The 23,643-nt window shown below is 42.6% G+C and overlaps 1 protein-coding gene and 1 long non-coding RNA gene across 13 annotated transcripts in view; one reads left to right on the top strand and one right to left on the bottom strand.

The window, feature by feature from the left end:
- PLXNA2 (plexin A2) overlaps positions 1-23,643 on the bottom strand; it is a 479,995-nt gene that overhangs the window by 312,312 nt on the left and 144,040 nt on the right. The window lies entirely within an intron of this gene.
- Positions 1-23,643, top strand: part of LOC143836070 (uncharacterized) — a 122,328-nt gene that overhangs the window by 77,855 nt on the left and 20,830 nt on the right. For 6 of the 9 annotated variants that reach the window (XR_013230494.1, XR_013230490.1, XR_013230496.1 and 3 more), the window contains 2 exons: positions 12,451-12,620; positions 23,351-23,438. This is a non-coding gene — a long non-coding RNA (uncharacterized LOC143836070). Of the gene's footprint in view, positions 1-1,252; positions 1,394-3,623; positions 4,037-12,450; positions 12,621-18,669; positions 19,188-23,350; positions 23,439-23,643 lie in introns of those variants that run through there. The other 3 variants (XR_013230495.1, XR_013230497.1, XR_013230498.1) reach the window with 3 other exon arrangements.

Below are 23,643 nucleotides of genomic sequence, written 5' to 3' on the forward strand. Positions count from 1 at the left end.
CAGATCAACTTGTAAGGCAAGCAGTCCCAGGTGTAAGATGTTGAAGCTTGGATAACTTTAAGACAATTTGGTTTTCTTGTTCTTCTGGCTTTCTGCAACAGCACAAAAGCTGTTTGGGCCTGCATGTTACAAAACAGCTGCTTGCACTCAACGCTCATCTCTTTTGTTTCCCATATCTACAGTAGCCAATGCCAACTATATCCGAGGAAGGTCCACGTGTTGTTCAGTGCATATGGCTTACTACTATTACCAGTATTGTTATTATCCTTTCTACAGTACACAAAAGCATTCATAAGCAAACAGAGTAAGACAAAAATTACCACAATACATGACTGTTCCTAGAACAGCCCACAGAGAATATATATGAGGGAAAAGAGAAAACAAATTAAAAAGTAGTTTATTGCAGAACTGTTTCTAGTAAAGTTTTACCAGGTCATTTTCATTTTTCTAGCAATATTTTCTCTTTCCAAAGGTACAAAATTAACATTCAATTTGTATCTAAATGTTCCAGTTGGGGTCACTCCTTCCCCCAATTCCTTGCATCATCTCTGTTCTCTAATCATTTTCATTCAGATATCACACAATCCTAATTTATGTTACAATCATGAAGGACCACATAGATTCACAAGCCAAATACCATGAAGTAAATGTGGTGACAAATAATGTCATGACATCAGGACACTTAGTCCAAAAACTGTGACATTTCCCTGGCCATTAGTCTTAGAGGTGTTTTAATCCCCCCCCCCCTTTGTATGCTACCCTTCCCCAGGCAGCCCAGGGCAGCTCAAAACACACACACATACACATGCACACGCACACGCACACACACACATATGTCATGCATATGTGTGTGTAGATAGACAGACAGATAGAATTTTTATTCACGTATGTATACATGCCTCTTCTCCCCAATTGAGGTACAAAGCCACTTACAAAATTGTTCTCCCGTCTTCTGTTTTATTCTCACAACAACAACTCTGCCAGTTAACCTGAGAGCGACCACGAAGCAAGCTTCCATGGCTGAATGGAGGTTCTAATCCATCTCCCAAATTCTACTATGTAAATCCTTAAAAGTATTTCCTCTTCCTCTTAATAATTGTGAAACTGCCCCCTGGGAGGAGACTGTCCTGGCTATCACAGCCTATCAGAAAGAGGCTGCAGAAAAGATGCAGGTTCCTGATTGGCTGCCCAGACTAAGTCCCACCCTACAGAGGCCTGTGGAGCCTGCTGCCTGCCATTTGGCCACTAGACTTCGCCGAGCACAGGTTGGCCTTAGGAGCCTTGGGGCTCTGCCTGCTTATAGGCCTCGGGAGCAATTGGACCCTCACCAGGACAGGCCATGGCAACCCAGGAGTTCTAGCCAGTCTGCTCTTGACCACCACAGGGAGAGGAGGTTAGTAGGGCTGCCAAGGGGGATGAAAACAGAAGCTTGGACAGGCTGCGCCAGCCCTTTTCGCCCAAAGGCTGTCCTGTCATGTCCAACTGTAAATTACCTCAGAACACTGACAGAGCTGGCAGGAGGCTGGTGAGTGCGCTCCCTCCTCCTCCCCTCAGGCCTGCTGCAAAGGAGCCTCTGATAGGTCCTGACTGAGGCGTTCCCGAGAGCAATGCAGGGAGTCTCAGGGCATAGGGGTGGACATTCCTTTTGGGGTGGAACTTTCCCATTCTGCCAAACAGCTGGCTGACGGGGAGGCCACAGAAAAGCCACTTCTCACTTAAAATACTGCTCTGGCCGGGAGTTAGACACAGCCAAGTCATTGTGTATTTCTTCTTTGCAACTCTTTGCAGATTTGAGGTCTATTGCACAGCGTTATTCTGCAGAAAAAACTGGATGCTGTTGTGGAGGTTCTTCTGTCTCCTGTTTCATCTGCACAACAACCCTGTGCAGTGGGCCTCAAGTCTTTCAATTCAACAACAACCTGTGTGGGAGGCCGTAAATATTTCTTTACCACAACCCTGTCCAAAGTTGCCCTTTCTGCCTGGGGAGCTGATCTTTATACTCTGTAGATGAGCTGTGATTCCAGGAGCTCTCTAGGCCCCACCTGGAGGCTGGCTACCCCTGGGTTGGAAATATTCCTGGAGGTTTGGAGAATTTCCCCCTAAGAAGAGTCTCCAGTCTGATTTTTCCTTCACATATCTGAAGACATGGCTCTGGAAAGCTCATCTGTAACCACTACACCCTGATTCCCACAGGTCAGTCCTCTCCCATACTCAACAAGCATTCCAAACCACAGGTTCTTGATGCCCATATCTCCACACCCATGCCCTCATTTGTCACCACACCACCACAACCTCCCACACAACACACACCTCCCACACAACACAAACATTCAACGCCATGCCCTTATAGACTGGAAAATTCCTCCCCTTCCTCTTCCCACCACCAAGCTCTAGTGCCCACTGTATTCCTGGATACAACAGGCTTTACCCCTAATCTAAACATAATAAAACACTGACACTGTGTGCTGCTTATGACACTCCGACAAACCAAAACTGAAAGAAAAAAAATTCTACTCAAAAAACAACCAATTTACGTAACCAATTGTGTGTGTGTTCCAAAGTGCACTAAAACTCTACAAAACTTGTACATTCCACCATTGAAGCAGCGAATATTTAGACTAAGGAGTCCTGAATTTATGTAACATGATACAATTAATTATCTCTAGGTTAATAGCCTTGAACCAATAAAACAGGACATACAATTCAATATCTGTAGGTTGACAACCTTGAACCACATTAAAACAGAACCAAACATGTTTTCCTTGGCTATATATAACATTATATATGAGGTTTGTGAATGGTAGAAATGTAACGGGTGATACATATATGCACACTGAGGGTTTTGATAACTACGGTCAGGTATGTTTGCTATAAGACTTATTTAATTGCAGTTTGCTGTGTCCTTAATTAATTGAACTTAATTTTTTTCATTAAAATAGCTTTGTCATATATATTTCTTACAGAAGGAGTTATTAAATCTGCATTCCTTGTATAAGTGTTCTTACAAGTCTAAGAAAACCTTTTATACTACCCAATTCTTTTGCCACACAGAATATTCAGAATTAGTAATTAATTCCATTTTTAAAGAATTGTGTATAGTCAAATTATTTATTTTTCATATATAAATTACCCATTCTTTATTCATTTAAAGGATTTATAAACAACCTGTCTTGGCATTAACCTATTTTTATATGTCATAGGGTGCATATATACAATAATTTATCCACTGAATTCCTGTTCAAATGTGTTTCAAGGTTATAAACCTAGAGATAGTAAATTGTATTTCCTGTTTATAGGTTCAAGGCTAATAACCTAGAGATAATTAATTGCATCATGTTACATAGATTCAGGACTTCTTAGTCCAACTATTCACTGCTTCAAGGGTGGAATGTACCTATGTGCTTTTTAAAAAATTGGTACATTCTGCCCTAGAAGCAGCAAATTTTGTGAGGGCTTTTTAAAGTGAGTTTTAGTGCACTTTGGAATATGTATGTAAGTATGCATGTGTGTATGTATGCGTGTATGTGTGTATGTTTGTATATGTGTGTGTGTGTGTATGTGTGTGTGTGTGTATATATATGTTGTTTAATCCATTACTTATCATTCTCTTACTCAACTTTCAGGTGCCCAACTTCTATATTTGGGCATCCACATGCAAAGCTAATAAAATCCCCAAGCTTTGATTCTCATCTTTATAAGGAAGTACAAGGCAGTTAAGCACACACCAAAATCATCTTCATCATCAAGCTGAACTACTTCTACTATCAACACTTCTAGATAGAATTTCTGTTGATTAGTCATCCATTCTGTTACTGACTCCAGGCATCTAGGATATTTGCTAACCATCTATCAGAAGTATCAGGTGTGCTAAACCAGCTCTGTGGCTGTGCCAACAGAAAAGGGAAACAACTGGAGGAATTGGTCTTGCCCTTAGCATCCTAGAGGATAGGGACAAGTATGGATCCATACATTAGCTTGGCTCATACCAAATGTGGGCAGAAGGCCTGAAACTCCAAACATACATGGAAAAGTAAGTTTCTCAAACCTCTCCATGTTGCTACAGTTATTTGCTCAAACTGGAAGCATTCAATGAAACATGGACTGTCATATCCTGAAGGCTAGTAGGAACAACACCTCCTTCCCTCTTTAATATAGAATAAAACAAGAGTGGAATACATTAAACCCCTGCTGGCTTAATGGTAACTTCCTGTACAAACGATTGGTTCTTATAGTACCAGTTAAAGATGCCCAGGCATTACTGAATTGCTCTGGGGAGGTCAGGGAGCTTGTAAATGGAGAGGTGCACCAAGAGAGGACCTTTACATGTGCAACATTCTTCTTATATGACCCCCTTGATACACGACCGCCTGGCTTTCTCTGGCATTCTGAACTATAGGACAAGCTAAACAAGACTCTTGCATGACTGGTTCTCCCAAGGGTTTCTTATTGTAAACAACAGTCTCCAGGGTTGTTTACACTACAGTACATACTGGATTATAATCAAGGTGCAAGCAGCAGAAAGATTAAAAAAAAAACCTTTACCATACGTTTGACACATTAAGGGAAGTTTACAGGCTGCCTATACGTTTTCCCTCATAGGGCACATAGCAAATCTTGTTGATTCATTGAGGTCAAGAAAATTGTATGGGTGGAAGTGTTGAACCCGCCCCTCTCTAAATCTTCATAGCTGTTATTTAGTATTTGTTTGTTTGTTTTTTTAATCTATATATGATCTAGATATTCATTCTGGAATACCATTCTTATCTAGGTTGGTCCTGGATTGCCCCAGTTATTTTTAACCAGAATAAAATACAGAGGAAGATCTTTATAGTTGCCTGAATCTTTCCAAATAAGGTGAACAAAAATGAAGTGGTTAGACCAAACTGTCTCCTGGCAGTTTGGGGTATCTGGAGTCAGACAGTACAGGAAACTTAAAAGCGACTCATTCTCTCCATGGCCCAAATGAAAACTTGATAAATATCAACTTTTCCCCCTCTCTAGCCACAAGTGCCACGCTAAGCTAAACATAATATGTGGAGATTGCATTGCTAATGAATACCAGCTGGGATATCAAGTTCACCCATTGCAGTTGCAGCAGGGTGGGTTGTTTTATAAGAGGGTTTCTTTTCTTCAAAAAACCCTTTGCTGTTATTCCACCTTTTATTCAGCCGCTGGGAAATCACTCCTGCCAAAATACCCACCATGGAATACCAATGTAACAGGAGTCTGTGCTTTGACGAGTCTGTGGTTTCTTTGCCTCTGATCCATCCTGCAGGGCTTGCATGAGGCGGCTTCCATCTATGAGCACAACTTTTTATAAGCTTGCTTGGGGGGCAAATCCCTCTGCTGCCTCTGAATCATAAAGGCTTTGGTTAGAGATCATTTGAAAGAAGGCCAGACTGCTGGCCAGATGGTTGGAGTTTTTGAGGTAAAGTAGATAAAGCTTGAGTAACTGGCTATGACCTCTTTCCAGCATGTTGTGCTGCCACTTGGCAGGTGATAAAGCAGCAAGCACAATCAAATCAGTTCAAAACGAAATTAGCAGGCTTTTTATAAGATCTAGAGGGGAGATGTCTCAAAAAACACAACTGGGAGTCGACTTGTGCTTGATTTATGAGCCAAGTGGAGTCATATCTAAAGTCAGGTCCAGGGGACTGATACAACAACAGATTGTGGCTGCTTTTCAAATCACACTTCAAAAGCCATAGGGTTAGTGGCTGCCACACAAGTATCTTGACATGTGACTATTTAAACATTAAATAGCTAGTATTTGCTGAGAAAGTAAGAGTACAGCTGACAGAGACTCCTGCTTGTCTGCTCGCTCTCTGGATTCTAAGAACAAGAAACCTGAAGAATGTACCAGGAGGTTTCTCAACAGTAAAAAAGTTGAGAAAGTCTGGTTTAGATCATTGTCCTCATTCATTCATTCATTCATTCATTCATTCATTCATGCATTTTCTGTCCTTCCCAAAGGCTCAGAGCAGTTTTCATCAAACAGGAACAATACAAGTTACTCAGTTTATAACAATACAATAACAACAATGGAAACATTATGAAACAATAGAACACTGGGGAAAGCAAGTCAATGTGTACTGATGGCCAGTGGGTTTTGGTTTTGTTTTTTTTTGGTCTAGGTTGTTTTTGTCCAGCCTACTGGTTTACCATAGTTTGTGGGGGTAGGTTTTAGGTCCAGTTAAAAGGATCTCAAGATCATTTTCTCTGGGGATGCAAGTGATTGAAGATCTGGGAAGATCTTATTTCATGCAAACATGTCTTTCATCAGTCAATTATGCCCCTTTCCCAGCTAAAGCTCCTATTATAACTTGAAACTGCAGCATGCACATACAAATTGCTTAAACTCAAATTCACCATTTCCTTTAGCTTCACTTTATATTGTCAATTAAATGCCATGTTGGCCTATAAAATGAAGGGTACAGTATGAAGACAATTTCTATTGAACCTCAAAGTGATCAAGGAGTCTTGCTAAGGAAAGACAGCTTGAAGGAAGACAAATTAGCTTTAGCAACATAACAGTTCTACAGAAAAGATAACCAGGCCTGCCCAAATTGTTTCTGTGTACAACCCAAAATGGATTGTTAGATTGATCTACCTCACTTGCTGAGCTCAAATGAAATCCCATTCATAGCTGTCCTTTATCTGTGAGTTGCCTACTAGGCACGATCTCATCTGTTCTTCAACATACAGCTACAGATTAATGTATCCTAACTGGAATGTATTTTACTGATTAATTTGAAAATAGCATTAAAATATCACCAAAATATCATGGAACCCCAGTTCAGGTATTTTTTCCTTTGATTCTACAAGACACAAAGATATCAGAAGTGAAAACACATGGGATAAGTCAAAACAAAACCCTCAAAAACATATTAGAGGTGAAGCCCTGTAAGGTTGTAGCAACAAACACAGTCAAGAGCCTTGAGGCACTTAAAAGAATAACACTAAAATAAAAACTCTTCAAGGTGCCACAAGACTCCTCATGATTTTTACAAAGCAGATAATGTGTACACCTATATACTCTCGATGCAGAGAAATACAGGAATAGCTGAACAGAATCCTTTCCTATATCAGAAAGAAGACCGAATACTTGGAAACAGTGCAGTCCTGACAAAAGTCTTTGTCCCTTGACTATGAAGTCTGTTTCTTTGTTCAGGGTTGCACTGTAATTTATTTATTTTAAATCCCTCTTTTTCTCCTCAATGGGGACTCAAAGCAGTGTATTGTTCTCCTCTCCTCTGATTTATCCACACAAACCTGTGAGGTAGGTTAGGATGAGAACATGTGACTGGATGAAGGTCACCCATCAAGTTCCCATGGAAGGGTTTGAACCTGGGTTTTCCAGATCCTAGCCCACAACTTTAACCATTATACCATACTGGATCTCAAATTCTATTTTTGTGTGTGTGGGGTTTGTGTGTGTTTTTCATTAGCATCTCCCATTGGCCCTTTCAAAGGGTATTCTGGCCACTTAACGAATGGGGAAAGTTCTTTGTGCGCCACTGATAGGTCACTGCTTAGCCTATGCCTACACTTCCATACAAGATCACCTACTATTGAATCCCTTTCCTCCTTTCCCCATTTTCTGTTTTTTTCTTTTCTTTTCTGGCACATTTCTTTCCTATGCTTAGAATATTCTCTCACTACATGCTGCAAGCTATTTCCCATCATTCTCTCAATGCTTCCCTCCACATTCTGGTCATCAGCCAAGTTTTCCCAGGAAAACCATCCTCTCACCTGGCTTACACTTCCACATGTTCTTTAGCTGTACTACTAATTTATTAGGCCCTTACTTCCTTCCTGCTCCCAGCAGATACATTCTTTACCACTTTAGCTGCCCGTACTAGGGAGTGGCACAAACCCATTCACAACCTTAAATTCATTATGAATTTGGTGCCTCCCCTGAACATTTTTCAAACCTTTGTCTGGTTCAGGGATTAAGGCCATTTAAACCTAGCAGCTGAGCACATCGGTCTGCCAGTCACCTGAGAGCCATTTAAATTGTCTGTTTTGATTCCACCCCCTTTCAAGTAGGTGGAAGTGAAACAAATGGCTGAAATGGCTGCCAGTCATTTCAGCCTAACAGTGGACAGGTGCACCAAACTGTTAGATTTGCCAGCAGACCTGCCAAGCTGCTAGTGTCAGCCCCCAGCCAGATACAACCCTGTCTGACTCCGAGGAAGAGGCAGAGCTGAGAGTCTTCCCAGAATCAGTCCCTGAGCTTCAGCCATTACCAACAGACTCAACCTCAGAAGCACTAGAACTGCCAAGGGAACAGCCCAGAATCCTGAGCCACAGCCAGGCACAAGCATCCAGCACCTCCAGCTTCTTGATACCCACCCTGTAGCAAAAGCCCCAGAAGCAGCTGGCTCCACACCCTCATCTCTTGAGTCCAAAGAGAAATGGTATAGGAAGCAACACTATGCCTTACAGGGAAGGTGCAGGAGCGTAAGACTGTCTACACAAGGCAGAACTGGTCTCTGAGGTGTTTTGCAGAATCCAATCTGAAGACTGGGGCAGCTTTACAGGATTCTCTCTGACCCATTATGCACGGGGGTTTTAGCGCACATTCGGGGTGGAATGGCGGCGACTAAAATCACCGATAACGCACGGAGCCGGCTGCAACTGGCCGCAGCTTCGGTGCATGCCGCCGAAAAAGCCGCGTCAGTGAAACGCGGAAGAAAGCGCAGCTTCCGTGTGACCGGGGCACAACCAGAAGCGGCGCCCGGATCGCCGCGTGCATAATCGGTTACTCTGGGTTTTGCCGCCGTTGCGCCCCGCCCCGTACATAACCGGTATGCGTCGCGTCTTCCCCCTCCGCGTTTTCCATGTGACCCGAAATCGCCGTTTCGGCGGCCGTGCATAATGGGCCTCTGTGTGGGTCTCAAGAGAGATGAGAGGCAAAAGTCAATTGTACTGGCAACATCTTTCTTACTGGACCTGTACTTCCAGACCCTGTTCTTGAACCTCATGGATCCTTTTTCCCTGACTGGCCTGGCTTGCCACTCTTGATTATGGACCTTCTTCTTGACCTTATTGAACTTGGTTTGGGAGGGCCTCTCTTCTGGCTATTGACCTCGGCTCCCTTGACAAATGCTTTCCATATTCCCTGCAGGACTGTTCTGGCTGCTTTCCCATCGCTTCCTGCCAGGCCTGTAGACGTGACAATTAGGTTTAAATGGCTGGCAACCATTCCAGCCACTGATTTTTCTCCCTCTACACTTCTAAGTGGGGAGAAGCGAAACAGACTGGCCTGAACTGGCTGATTCATTTTGGGGCCTGCAGTTCACTTCCGTGTTGAAGTTCACTTTGAGAACACCTTGAAGGAACCAGAAATTTCCAGTTCGTGGCCATCCCAAGTCTGTATCTGTATGATACATAAATGTTTAGCAATAGTAGCAATAGGCAACTATTGGTTTCTATGCACTACTACTTCAAAATATGATTAGGCATAAGTTCATGGAGTTAATGAGGGAAGCTTTTCTGTACAGTAAGTGCGGGTGAGGTTGCCATTGAGGCAGGAAGTGTAAGACAGAACAGTAGTCATTTATTACTGAAAATTAAATTCAGTGTGTAAACTTTCTACATGTACAATGAATCTGAATTAGTAGAAATCCCAAGTGAGGGCCTTAGGCACAGCTGATGATTAGTATTAGTGTAATCAGATGCATAGCCTACTGGCTAAGATTTAGAAGAGCCAGCTGCACATTCCAACTCTTTGGTGTGACTTTAGGAACGCTAATGTCTCAGATTTGCACTGCAAAGAAAGGAGATAATGCTTTAACAACAAGAAGCTGTGCAGATTAATATGTTAAAGATAAATTTTTGCCTCTCTAGTGAAGACTAGATGGGCTTGTTAGACCAGTAAACCTAATCATGTCCTCATCAGTCTCATGAGATGCTTTCTTGTGGTATTATAGGAAGCCCCTCATCCATATCCTGATTCATTTCTAGTCAAGTCAGACTTTATTGCATTAGGCTATAGGGCAGTGCAAGATCAGCCACACAATAAAATTGTTCAAGACAGTATATTAGTTCAAAACAAACACAGATCTATCACGGTTATTAACTAAAAAGAGTAGAAATTACAATCCTGACTTTTTTTTGTTTATTCATTTTATTTATTTCATTTATACCCCAACTTTCCACCCCAGCATCCCACCTCACATCATTCTTTGCTTCTCCATTAGATGCTCACAACAAACCCTGTGAGGTAGGTTAGGCTGAGCCTGTGACTGGTCCAAGGTCACCTAGCAATCTTCTCTGGCAGAGTGTGGATTCAAACCTGGGTCTGCCAGAGCTTAGTTCTACGCTCTACCCACCACACCACACTAAGCATTTTTCATGAGTTTAGTATTTTTGGTATTATGGCTGAGAATACATTGTCATTTAAATTATGAGGATAATTGTTGTTTATATGTATATGGTCTCCAAATGCAGCCAGGGGGCACCACAGTGCCCACTGACACCTTTCCTGGTGCCTGCCAAGCCTTTTTAGAAAACAGACATGGCCTGGTGGGGCTTTTGCCAACAAGGCTTCTGACTTGCTATTTGAGATTTGATTGGTTTTGACAAACATTGCTATGGTAGCAGCTGCCACCACAGCACATGGATCTTCACTTTGTGACTGAAAGTAAGCTGCAGCAAACACTTGGAGCTGTCTCACATCTCCTGAAGCAGCCATTTTGCAGCAGGCATTTTGTGGCTGTGCCCACCATGCTGCGTCAGTATTCCAATGGTGCCTGCAGGCTTAGAAATGTTGGGGACTCCTGGCCTATTCACATCCTAGTTCTCTTCACATAGTCATTGAATCTGAATGAGTAGGATGGATGGATGGACTTATACCTATTTGACCTTCATACAATCAACTGTCTGACAATCTGGAACCCTGCAACAGATAGTCCTGCAATCAATCATGGACACTGAGCCTGTGGGTGTATGGTTGTATGTGCATGGGACTCCTGGTCCACCGGACTGCACTGTGGTTTGGGGGTGCTGATGCACTCGAGTTCTCCCCTTCACACATTCAGTATGAAGAAGATGAGTAGAGGGTTCATAGCACCTTTCAGAATTAAGAACCATTTTCCCTCCTGCTGCTATCTTGGTTCCCCTTACATTTCCACTAAATTTCAGGATCTTTATTCGAGACTCCCCTCCAAAACAAATCTGCCCCACAAGTCAATTCTCTGGCTATACCCACAAGTCACAACATCTTTGAAAACTTTGATGAGAACTAGCCTGGAATATTAACTGAAGGAGTACATTCCACCTCAGCTAACCTCATTGCAGTTTGAAGATCCCATTAATTTTTGTTGTTGGAACATCCAGATAGGTTATTACTATTTATTGTAAGGTTGCTCCTTCAGCTTTGACATGTTCTGTTTTTAAAAGCCCAAGCCCATTCTTAACAACAATGGTTTTTCAATGTCATATCTCATTAGGCATGTTGTGATTTGCATTCAGCTTCAGAGAGTGCAATTGATAAGCAAAACTGCAGTATTCTGGCTCCTCAAGTATATAGCAGTTCTGTCTTAGGAACAGAAAACTGAGGCCCACATACTGTTTGCTGACAAATTATATAGTCAGGTCCAGCATCCTGTTGTTTGAATTCAAGGGAAACCTGGAGTTTCAGAGTCTTAAGTATGCCAAAATGTGTGCCAACCATTTTGAGAGTTCATGGCACCAATTCTGCTTTAGTGAGTTACACTTAAAATGATGAATTATGATATTGTAGATAGTAAGGGAAACAGTATCACAAACCTGTTCCCTTTTCCTGATCACTTGCCAGTGGGCACATGTAGCTACATGTCAATGGTGCAGGCAGAGCAGCAGAAACTTCAGATCAGCCTTATTGGGGGCATTAGAAAGACTTGTGTAGTGTTGTTTTAAAATCATAAGATACCTATCAAGCTCTGCATAACATACCGTAGGAAAAAGGATTGTGCAGGGAACTGAACCTGTAGCTTTTGACACAATGCTATTCTTTAATAATCTTAACTTCTTGGTGAATCAAGCTTCAACAACTCTGAAACAGTCTCTTACAAATCTAAGCTGTCATTTCGAAATATTCCCTTTTGTTTCAAAGACTGAAGGTATATCCTGAAAATCAGCAAAGATTTTAGCAGCAATCATACACCAAGTAGGATAGGATGCTCCTGCTTTCCAAGAAGCTCCCTAACCATCACATCTTGATTTGTGGCCCCATATTTTACCCCAGCCAAAAGATTAGTATGACAAGATCAGGGGTTCAAAGATTAAGCTCAGTTTTGCACATTCCACACCTCAGATTCCCAGAGGCACATGTGACTCTGTAGTTCGGTAAAAGAAAAGCTGCAGATTTCGAAGTGATGGTGTTTAGTGTTATCGCTTCATCAGCATGACAGAATTCTAAATGACTTGTCGATGGTTTGAGCACCAACATGCTTTTTCTTCCAGGAAACCAGTCCTGCTGGCTACCACAGATATGTAAGGCACAAGGGCAGCTATGTTTGCTTCAAGTGGTCACAACTCTTACAAAACCCTAACAAAACTGCTTTGATTAATGAGCCAGTGCTGAGGCAACACTTCTGAATGTGGCGTGCACCTCAGGTTAAAGTCGAGACCAGGTGGGTTTCCGAAAGGACAGCGGCAAACTGAGCACTTGACTTCACCAAGCAGACAGCTCTGCCTTTATTAGCAAGCTACTCTGGGCAATGATTTCAAATGAAAGTCTGTATTTTATTAATTATGAGTCTGCTTTGCTGCTGAACTCTTTAATGAGTTCCCCAGCTGTATCAATCCATAGCCATTAAGCTTAAATGGCTTGTGCATGTGTGTGGATAACCGTGAGGCAAAAATGCATTCATCAAGCAGATAAGAAGCATGTAGGTTTACAACAATACATAGCTCATCAGCCACATGCAGCTCAAGAAGGTGTTTATGGCTTGGCCGAAAGGCCAGTGATAAACAACTGTGAAAAGTTCAGCTTTTGTTTTTTTTATAGACCAGCTCAAGTTTGTAACCAATATAGCTGTAAAGGAAACACGTCACAATGAGTATGTGAATGCTCATCAGGAAAGAAAAACAAACAGGAAGAAGCATGGCATTATTTTAAACTAGCAAAATGCCTGCAATTACATGAGGGAAGGTTGAGAGCATGGAGGGAAGGTTTGAATATTGCACAGACTTTGAGTATTTGCATACTATGATTTTCGTTGAACAGGTTTACACAGCTCCTTTCCCCCAATGCAGAAGATTTCCTCTCCCTCCAATTGTACTATAGTGAAATGTGTGTGAGTGTGTGTGGGGGGGGGAGGGGTATTGTATCTTAGAACAGTGGTCCACAACCTTTCTAAGGCTGCGGACCGGTGGGGGGGGAGGGCGATCCGGCGGCCGCGCATGCCGCGCAACAGAACAAAGCATGAGTCCAGGGGCACCTTTAATGCCAACAAAGTTTTATTCTGGGCATAAGCTTTTGTGTGCATGCTCATGAAAATCTAGCTGCAAAGCACATTGGAAGGGCATTATCAAACATGTGTGGAATAAGCCTTAAGAGAGACATTTTCCAGTCAATAGCCAGCTGCTTTTGGATTCAGGAGAGAGTCAGCCCTAAAGATAAAGCTGGAAATAGCACATCCTCAAAAATTACAGAAGGAAACAGGGATAGTCCTCTGAACAGCTTGGGGGCAGTGTCTGGTGGCTCAGGAAGCATAGGCCCATTTCAGACTACAACTGTGCCACAAGCAGAATAAAGGAAATATTTAAAAGTATACAAAGCATATCACTACAGACTACCAATACTGTAAATAAGCCAAATCATTAAGTACTGTGTACAATTAAAATGTAATAGAAGAAAAATCTCTAGAGTATGAAGAAATCCAAAGAAAATTATATTCAAGATCCAGGTTTACTTACAAGGACATTTTAAATAAAGAATCAAATTTACAGAAACAGTAGACTTTGATATATATATATATATATATATATATATATATATATATATATATATATATATATATATATATATATATATATATACACACAGAGAGAGAGAGAGAGAGAGAGAGAGAGAGAGAGAGAGAGAGAAGCCAGCCCAAACCCAAGACAAGATACATTGCTAAAACTAAATATCTTAAGCTCTAATTGCTGGCTACAAGGCAGGCATATTATAAGCAAAGCTACATTCTAGATGAGATTTTCTCAACCAAGGTTTCATGACACTCCAGGGATTTGTGACAGTTCTGAAAGGGTTTCCTGAATAGGGGGAGGTTTTAATTAATTTTAATATATATTTTTACAATTTGTTAAACATTTATTAGGTGGTATGACCATATGGTCATGTTGACCCCCCCCCAATGGCCAATGATGGGAAGGAGAGGGCCCCTGAGTAGGTATATACACAGCTATGCTTCCCGATCATATTTTGCACTATTTTGCACACTATTTCTGAGGTTTCTCAAAGCCTGAAGAATATTTCAGGGGTTTCTCAACAGTAAAAACATTTAGAAAGGCTGTTCTGGACGCTGAGAGACCTTGCACCTGGAAGTCAGTGGTGGTGGGAAACAAGTCTGATTTATAGATAAGAATCTGGCAGAGTAGGAATGAAAACATGATCTGTTGGCCATCCTTACAAGCATATAGAGGTCAGGAGCTACCAGTACTTCAAGATAGGGAAACAGAGGCTATGTAACTATTTACAAACTCATTATTCTGATTCCCGGTGGTGGTAAGGAGCTAACTGGAGGGGTTAGAGAAACATTTGGTATAAATTCCACAGCATCTGTTAGGTAAAATGTGAAGCTTAAAACCAAGGTTAATATATTTGCATGACCATTAACCTCTCCTTTAAAGGAATATTACAAAAAATATTTTCAGTTAAAGGGAAGTCTGGCAAATGTATTGTAGCCAAGAAATAAACAACCCCCTCCTACAATTCCTTCCCTATTTCTGCTATAAATGCAAGCATTTCTGAGCACCCTTTGCAGCACTCTTCAGTTGATGTTAATAACCATTAAGGGTTAAAACACCAGCCTCAACAGCTCTAGGGAGCCATTTTTAGAAGTCAGCATTTCACAGCTAATCCTCCTAAACAGCTCCTTCACAAATAAATAGTCAAATGATAAGCTTGCCTGCAATAAGATACACAAGGATGTTCTCACTTGACGTTGTCTAACTGTGCAGCCAGTGGAACAGATTCAGTGCAGAAACCCATGGGAGAGGACAGTTTCGGTTTCCTAGTATAAAGCTTTAAGCCTGTTCTGCAGGAGTCTGCTGTTACTGCTCAGGGAAATGGTGCCAGTTTTCCACACTCTCCTATTGTGCAAATATGCGGCAAAAGGAGGTAATAACCTAAGAAAGTTGGGGGGTATGAAATACATGTTTTGCTATTTCTTTGCATATAATGTTTTATCTTGGAATATACAGATAGTTCTAGTTCAATGCAGAATTGCTTGTTTGTTTACATACCATTACTGCGATCCTGTGAAAGATGTCAGAGATGTTTTGGGCTCCTGGTGGCTACAGAATGACAAGTTGTAGTGGCATTTACACTAAGGGAGGAGGAAAAATGGCAAAAAAAAATCATGAAAGATCCCAACAATCTTCCATTCTTTTAAATGTTCTAATGCTGTAGTCCCCCATCACTGGATATTGTGCTATCACTGTGCTATTTGTACAGGGAAATCCAGCTGCGGATAATTCTACAGGGCAAAAACTCCTACAGTGCAATGATAGTGAAATATGCAAGAGCGCATAGATACAGTCTATATGTATGCTGGAGGCATATTTATTGCCAAATTAAGAATGGATGGCACGTAGGGCATTTGAAAAGGACTTTTGAAAGCGGAGCAGTAATTTCATTCCGTAGCAGGAGGCAAACAATTCAGGATAAATAATCCAGAATAAAAGACAAACATTTGGATATTATTGTTAGCCCACAGCACAATGAAATGTTCATTTCTTTATACTGAACCAACACCTACACAGAAACCTTTCAGATCAGTGTTATCAAGCGCAATGTCTTGCTTGTCTGAGAGCCAATCACAACCTACAGCTGATGTTACAAGAAGACCCTGTCCTTGAGCTGCCTTGCTACTGTGCATCCCTAACTTTACAGAGACAGCCCTCAAACAAAATGCATATTGCCTAGAACCGTGACAATCATTCTCCACCTGGTGGGTTGAATATGAACTACAGGCAAGGAATTAAGAGTCAGCATATGCCGGAGCCCTGACAAACCCATCAGGATTGTTAATGATTTCAAAGCAAGGTCCATCTGGTTTCTCTGCCGGGTTCTTCCATCCTTCAAGCAGGTTGGCAGGAAATGCAAAGAGCTATCTCTATCACTGCTGGGCTTCGGCTTAATGCATTGCCAGCAGCTGTCAAGGAGATAAGATGGGAAGAGGAACAGGGATCATTTGCATTGTTGCAAACATTTCTGCTGGCCTCATTTACAAACTCGGCACTCCTTCCCTACCCATTCCTCTGGTTGTATTGATGCCTGCCTCAGACTCTAAGCCTTCTGCCTCTGTATTAACTTCTCAGGCAATTGCAACGCAGATTTATTTGGCATTCCTTCTCCTATCACACGGGCAAATTAGCAGAATCTGCTTCCATACAGCTGAAGATTTAGTCATCTGTTAAGTGACAATGTCTGTTGGCTATGATGGACATACTGAAACGTGTGGTTTTATGTGCAAACAGCTGGGCATGAATTGCTCATCTTAAGGATGTTGTTAGAAGAAATTCAATGGTAATTCTTTTGGTTTCTGTCTGTGAGCTTATTTAACAGCAGAGATTCACCTAGAACAATAATCAAGCCAGACCTTCTCTTGTGCACATCACCTATACAGTAACCATATGATCTGGTAGTGAAGATGCCTCTAGCAGAGGCTAGTTGAGCCACCAGGATGTTATGCACAAGCAGGTAGATTGAAGCATCTCCAGATGCTGTTAGCCGAGTCCTTCAGACCATACAAAGAGACATAACAGGCTGAAAACTCTAGGGAAGAAGCATGTGTATAGATGTTGAGAAGGGGGGAGGTGGTGATGCTAGGAGGCAGCTGCTCATGGGGATTAGGAGGAACCTTAGGACGCAGCTGGAAGGAGAGCCCCAGGGGCATGAGGCAAAAGAGAAGACTGAATGGAGAAGATTAAAAGGGGAAGGCAAACAAAACTAGAGAACATGAGCAGGAGTTGCAGAAACAAGGAAGATTGAAGCTCACATATTGATTTTCATCACATCTTTGTTTGAGGGCCATTAGTAGTTATTATAGGTTGAATGTCTTCCATCAGGATCTTCTTCTAAGCAAGACCCACTGAAATTAACAGAGACTTAGACAGGAGAAACACCTAGTTGGAATGGATGCTTTATTCTAGGAAAGTATTAAAATTTGTGATTATTCCAGAGGACTAAAAAAAAAAAAAACTTTCTAGAATCTTAGATTACTGACTTTAGTGCATTTAATTTTCCCTTTTGACCTCCCAGCCCCCCCATCCCTTCTGAAAACTCCAAGGGCGGAAGGGAACTAAAGAATATGATGCCACACATGTGCCTTCAGTGCTAAGAAGCCTAGCAGTGCAATTCCATGCAGGGTCACTGACTTTGACTGAAGTCAGTGAGCTCAGGCTAGAATAGCTTCGCACTGAACTCTTCTGAAGAAGTGTGATGCTTGAGCATGCTTCCTGTCTCTTTCAGGGCAGCTCCAAGTTCTCTCACAACTAACGCAACTACTGTGTGTATCTCAGAATTATGCCACTATTCTGCTCAGTAAGCATGGTGATTGTCAGACATGTGCATCTCGAAATTATTAAGTAGGTGTACATGGGTGTTAAAAGATATGTCCCTGCTGCAAGAAATGCTTGGGGGAGGGGACAACTGCAATTCTGTTTATGGCATGAAATGTAGTACAGCCCTTGGTGGGAGTTGGAGCAGTCCACAAACATTGTAACACTTGCCTGAATGGATATGCATGGACTTCTATTATCTCTTCCCCCTTCGAAGGAAGGAAGGAAGGAAGGAAGGAAGGAAGGAAGGAAGGAAGGAAGGAAGGAAGGAAGGAAGGAAGGAAGGAAGGAAGGAAGGAAGGATCTTCCAGGCTGAACATGCATCTTTTTATTTCTGCCAAAGAGAAAGAGAAACTAAAACACTTGCCTACAGAGATCACCTGTTTGTCTGGAAGCAATGCGTATTCACCCGAGGTGATTAAAAGAGTGGTGGCATTTTTGAAGCCTGCAGTGAACTAAATCCCTCTCTGTCCCCCACTATTGCATGGTGGCTAAAGAGTAGGATGGTTTTACCACTGCATTTGTCGAACTAAGAAATGCATTTCCTACAAGGCCAAGGCCAGCAGCCCAACCACTTCCACCAGTGGGTGATTCACTTAAGAAAATAAAGTAGCTAATTATTTAACAACCTCCCTGTAATCCTAGCAGCACTAATGGGTTCTGCTGTCTTACCGCTGCTCTCATTTAAGGCTTGTAAAGCTGAGCAAGAGAGGCAGTAGGTTAAAAATATCCCCTTTCAAACAAAACAGCAACATGTTTGGATCTTCTCAGAGAAATTAAAGCAACAAAAGGTCTCTGAACTCATGCATAGCATAACCAAGGAATGTGCACATTGCTGCACATGTCCATCTGTTGGGGACATACTTTCATTTTTTGCAACTCTTCTGACAGGCAGACGGCGAGGGAGGTGTGTGTACAGCAAAGAGGCTGGGAGAAATGGAAGCTGTCTAACAACACTTATGAAAACTGTACATCTATTCAATAGGAAAAATATACACCTGCTACTGATGCATGCTCTTGTCATGCCCAGCATGAAATTAAAATTCCTCTTCAGTCTCGTATTGCAAGCTCCACAAGCCGACAGCAAATGTATCCACTGACTTCCTCAGTGCTCAGATTGGAAGCCAGTGAGGTGAAGGAAACAGGTCTATCGCTTGAGGTAAAAATATTCCATTTCAAAAATAAATCCCGTCAAAATATTGCTAGCCTGGAGCATGTCTCTTGGTATTAATTTCACAGTATGGATTCATGCACTGCCCCCTCCCTCAGCTCTCCCGCTTATCTTTCCAGAACAAACACAACGTGCAAGCTAATTCTGTCGTTTCCCACCTAGAGTCCACTCAACATGTCAGCAGTCCTGCTAGAATTGCAAATAGAGTATATTGAGCAAGGGAACTGTGAGAAGGCAAAGTGATCACCACAAAGGAAGTTGGTGGGACAATTAAATGGAACTGTGGAATGCTCCATGCTGTGGCCAATCCAAAAGGTGTAGGGACAGGACACATCCAGGGAGGGCTCTTTACACTCATTATTCTATGGTCCAATTGATATATTACTCCAGTGGCAAAGTTGATTTTAGGATTCCAACTGCATAGGTAACACGCTAGAGAATAAGCTGTTTGCTAGCCATGCCAAGTTTCAATACAAAAATAAAGACGAGCTGGTTTTTAATACCCTGCTTTTGACTACGCAAAGCAGCTTACAAACATCTTTCCCATCCCCTCTCCACAACAGACACCCTGTGAGGTAGGTGAATCTGAGAGAACTCTAACAGAACTGCTCTGTAAGAATGCTCTAAGAGAACTATGACTATCCCAAGGTCACCCAGCAGGTTCCATGTGGAGGAGTGGGGAATCAAATCCAGTTTTCCACATTAGAGGCTGCTGCTCTTAGCCACTACACCATGCTGGTTCTGAAAAGACATTAAAGAGCTTCCCTCATGCTGTTACACTTCACTTCACACAAGCAGCTTACCAAATGGAGCAGTATCCATGTCCCTGGAAGAAATCAGGAAAGCTCCCACTCTCCTGGTCTTGGACAAATGATACAAAACCGAACTACTGTTCAAAAGGGCTTTTCTGTGCAAATAAAACGAGGGAATTGAGATAGCTAGAGCAGGTGTGGAGGAAGTTTCACAATGAGGCCTTGAGAACATCCCATTGAATACTTAGGAGGACCTAAGAGATGGAGGCGAAGGCTGCTAAACAGTAATTTTATGTGGCCTCTATTGTGTCCACAAACTCATGCCCAGCCCAGTGAAATTATTTAGGCTAGTTCAGTCTCTCCTCAAGGAAAGGTGCCAAAATTCTAGTCAGTTGGAACTTAGCTGTGAGGCATTGGCAAACTATTTTGCGGACAAAATCTTGATGCTCTGCAATGACCTGTCCCCCACGATTGATACAGTAAGGGAACTGGAGGCCCCTTGGCCATCCTGGGAGAATATGTTTAATGGCTTCAGTTAGCTCTCTTTAACCACAATGGACAAGTTGCTGGGCTCAGTGATGGCAACCACTTGCCCTCTAGACAGCAACCACTTCCCCACCCTTAAATCAAGCAATAGGAGGATAGGAGGCCCATTCTGGGAAATAATAAATCTCTTCCTCTCAACTGGGGAGTTCCCATATGTATTGAAAGAGGAAGTGGTACATTCCTTACTGAAAAATCCATTGCTGGATCCCTGCAACCTGGACAATTATTGCTCTGTCTTGCAGCTTGCATTTCTGGGGAAGGTAATTGAAAGGGCCACTGTGGACCAGATTCTGGCATACTTGGATGAAGCTTTGGTCCTTGACCCTTTCCGGTCTGGCTTCCGTCCTGGCCATGAGCTGGAGACGGCTCTGGTTGCCCTGATGAATGATCACTGGTGCCTGCTGGATAGCTATCTGACGGAGAGGCTGAGGTTCAAGGAAGTAGCAGGTTACAGTGGATGAATAGGGTTATGGGTGTACTGCATAGTGCAGGGGGTTGGACTAGATGACCCAGGAGGTACCTTCCAACTCTATTATTCTATGATTCTATAATCCTGCAAGGTGCAATATTCTACCCTACATTGTTCAACATCAACATGTGTCCAATTGGTCCAGAGTCATGGGCTGGGTTGTAATCAAAATGCAAATGACGCCCAGCTCTATCTCCAGATGGATGGCTGACCCAACCCCCTCCCCCCCAGCAACGTTCACCAACTGTTTGGAAGCAGTGACAGTTTGGCTCAAGTAGAGCCACCTGGAACTCAACCCTTTCAAGGGATATCCTGTGGTTGGGTAAAAAGTGTCCAGACTCAGATGTGTGTTTGTCCTGCCTGGACACTGTGTAGGTTGCACAATCTGCCAGAAATTCACATGCAAAGTCTACTTTGTATTGTTCAGGCTTTACAGATTAGAAACTAAGTTTGAAAGATAAAAAGCCCCAAGATTTATCTTAAGGGGCCATTGCCGCTGCAGGGGAGGAACGCTGACAGGGATCTAGCTGGTGGGAGAGAACTCCCAGCCTTGTCATTCTCTAGGCAGTATGTATGTTGGCATGGCAACAGGGGGCATGACTGAGCTAGGCGTCAGTTAAAAGGATGGCCTGACATTGCTCTGCCTCTTTTCCCCCTCAGGGCGCCCGAAGACGAAACCCACCCTCCCTGTTTATTAATTGTTGGACTGTTAATATTTTACACCAAAGTATGGTTGTCAGTGTCCTCATTAGGCAGGCAATATTCCCCTGCAAGGCAATTACTGTCCTAAGGACATTCAGCAAATTCATGGAGGATGGGGCTACTGATAGTTTCCAGTCAATGATGGACATCTACTTCCCCTAGTGCCAGAAGCAGTATGCCTCTTTGTATCAAGATCAAGCAGGAAGATGGGTGTTGAAATCACCCTGTTTGTAGGCTTAACAGAGGCAGCTGGTTGGCTGCTGTGTAAACGGAACCCTGGCTAGATGGTCCTTTGGTTTGATCCAGCATGGCTCTACTTATGTTCTAATGTTCTGTTACCATCTAACCCTGAGACAGGGGGCTGGGAAGCTGCGGTGAGGTGGGGGGAAGGTTATTTTCATTGCCAGAGTGGAATAGATTATTTTACTGGGGTTTTATTGTGGGGTTTTACATGTGTAACCCATCATGAGCCAGCTTGGCTGGGAGTGGTAGGCTACAAATCAAACAAATAAACAAATGAAGGGAGGAAGGGAGGAATATAATGGCAACTATGGAAGGTGTGGAAGCTGAACCTAGATTGCCCCCTCCCACCACAGTGGCTGCCAAAACTTTGCTTAACTTTGATGGTTTGTGAACAACATTCATCTTTTAGGTGGGAGAGTAAGGCATTTAGGGGTCTGGTTGTATTGGGTTTAAATTTACAATACATCAATAATTACCTGTAACCCAAGTAGTATGGGAATATAGTGTCACATGCTAGATCATAATCTGTATCCTAAACATTTGTATCCTGATTCTTTCCATGCTAAGCACTTGTAGCATTTGGCCACCATTATGTAGCATGACTATATGTGAGAAGTACAATAGAAAAATATAACTGATTTGTGGCTATTTAATCTAGTCTATGTGATGGATTGTACAAGATATAAAGCAATTGTGTTTGAGGTTTCCAGAAAGTAGAGACTAAGGGGCTTTACGCACCGGGATCTTTGTTGCAAATTGGTCACTGAATGAAAAATCGCCATTTAAAATAGTGGAATTCGTCGTTATGCATACCTGCCTTTGTAGTGGAATCCAGTTGCGTTTTGTAGCGTTTCCCACAGCTTCCGGTCTCGGCAGAAAAGGAAGCGCTATTGCCAAGCTCGTCCCGCCCCTGGCCGTCCAGCAGCCAATGGGCAGCCGTTAGCATGCTCCCAAACAGCCCCTTTCCCTTTAAGAAAGGGTTTTTAAAAAAAAAAAAACAGACCCATTGTAACGAATCTGTGTAGATTCGTTGCAACGGAGAGACCCATCCAGCTGCCTAATGTGAGCTGTCGTTTGATCGTATGATCGTTGCCACGCTGCCTCGAGTGAAAAAAAAAAATCCCCCCCCCCTCTCACGGGCCCGATTTTCGGCTGAATTAATGTGTAAAAAATAAAGGGACTTTATTTCAGCAAACGGGCTTTTCTGTGGTTTGTGCTTAGTGACTAAAGGTGAAGGACTGAAGCCAGGGAAGCCTCTAAACAGAAAGAGGCTCGCTGGTGCGTTTATCCCCGCTCGCTCGGAGAAAAAAAAATGGCGATCGCTTCGCCGGACGTTTGGAGGACAGGCTCAGGAGGAGGGACTTTGAAGAAACCGCAACAATGTTAACGCACAGGTCTTTTTCGCTAGTGTTGCAGATTGGTTGCAAGAGTGTAGCGCTTTCCGGAGGGTGAATCCACTTTTTGGGATTCCCCTGAAAGCGCTACAAGGAAGCGCTTTTTGCAGATTGGTTTCAGGTGTGTGGCAGATTGTCTACGACGTCGTGCGTTATGGCAAATCAATAGCGTTTCCAATTGGCAACCATTGTGCGATTTTGAAGGCGTGCAAAAAGCCCCTAGAAATTAAATTATCCCACTTTTTCTGAAAATAAATTTCCTTTTGTAATGCTTAATAATTTTCACACATTAAAGTGACAGGTCCATGAGCTGGCAGGATACAGACTTTGAGGATCCATGCTACAGACATTTGAATGAGACCTTAAGAGGAATTCCTTGCCAGGTGAGAATTGCATTGTCCAGAATGAAAAATGTTCTGAGGTGAAGAAAATTGACATTTGTGTACATCTTTATATACCAACTGTGAAGATACCTTAGACATAAAAGTGGCTTAACAAACTACTAATTGCATCAGGTGTGACATTAGCAGTTGGGTACCTCAAAGAGGTGCCCCGGGCTCATTTTCACGTGTCCCACCAGGATCTTAC

This window comes from Paroedura picta, chromosome 4 (genome assembly GCF_049243985.1).
Source record: "Paroedura picta isolate Pp20150507F chromosome 4, Ppicta_v3.0, whole genome shotgun sequence".
In the NCBI taxonomy this organism is placed as follows: Eukaryota; Metazoa; Chordata; class Lepidosauria; order Squamata; family Gekkonidae; genus Paroedura; species Paroedura picta.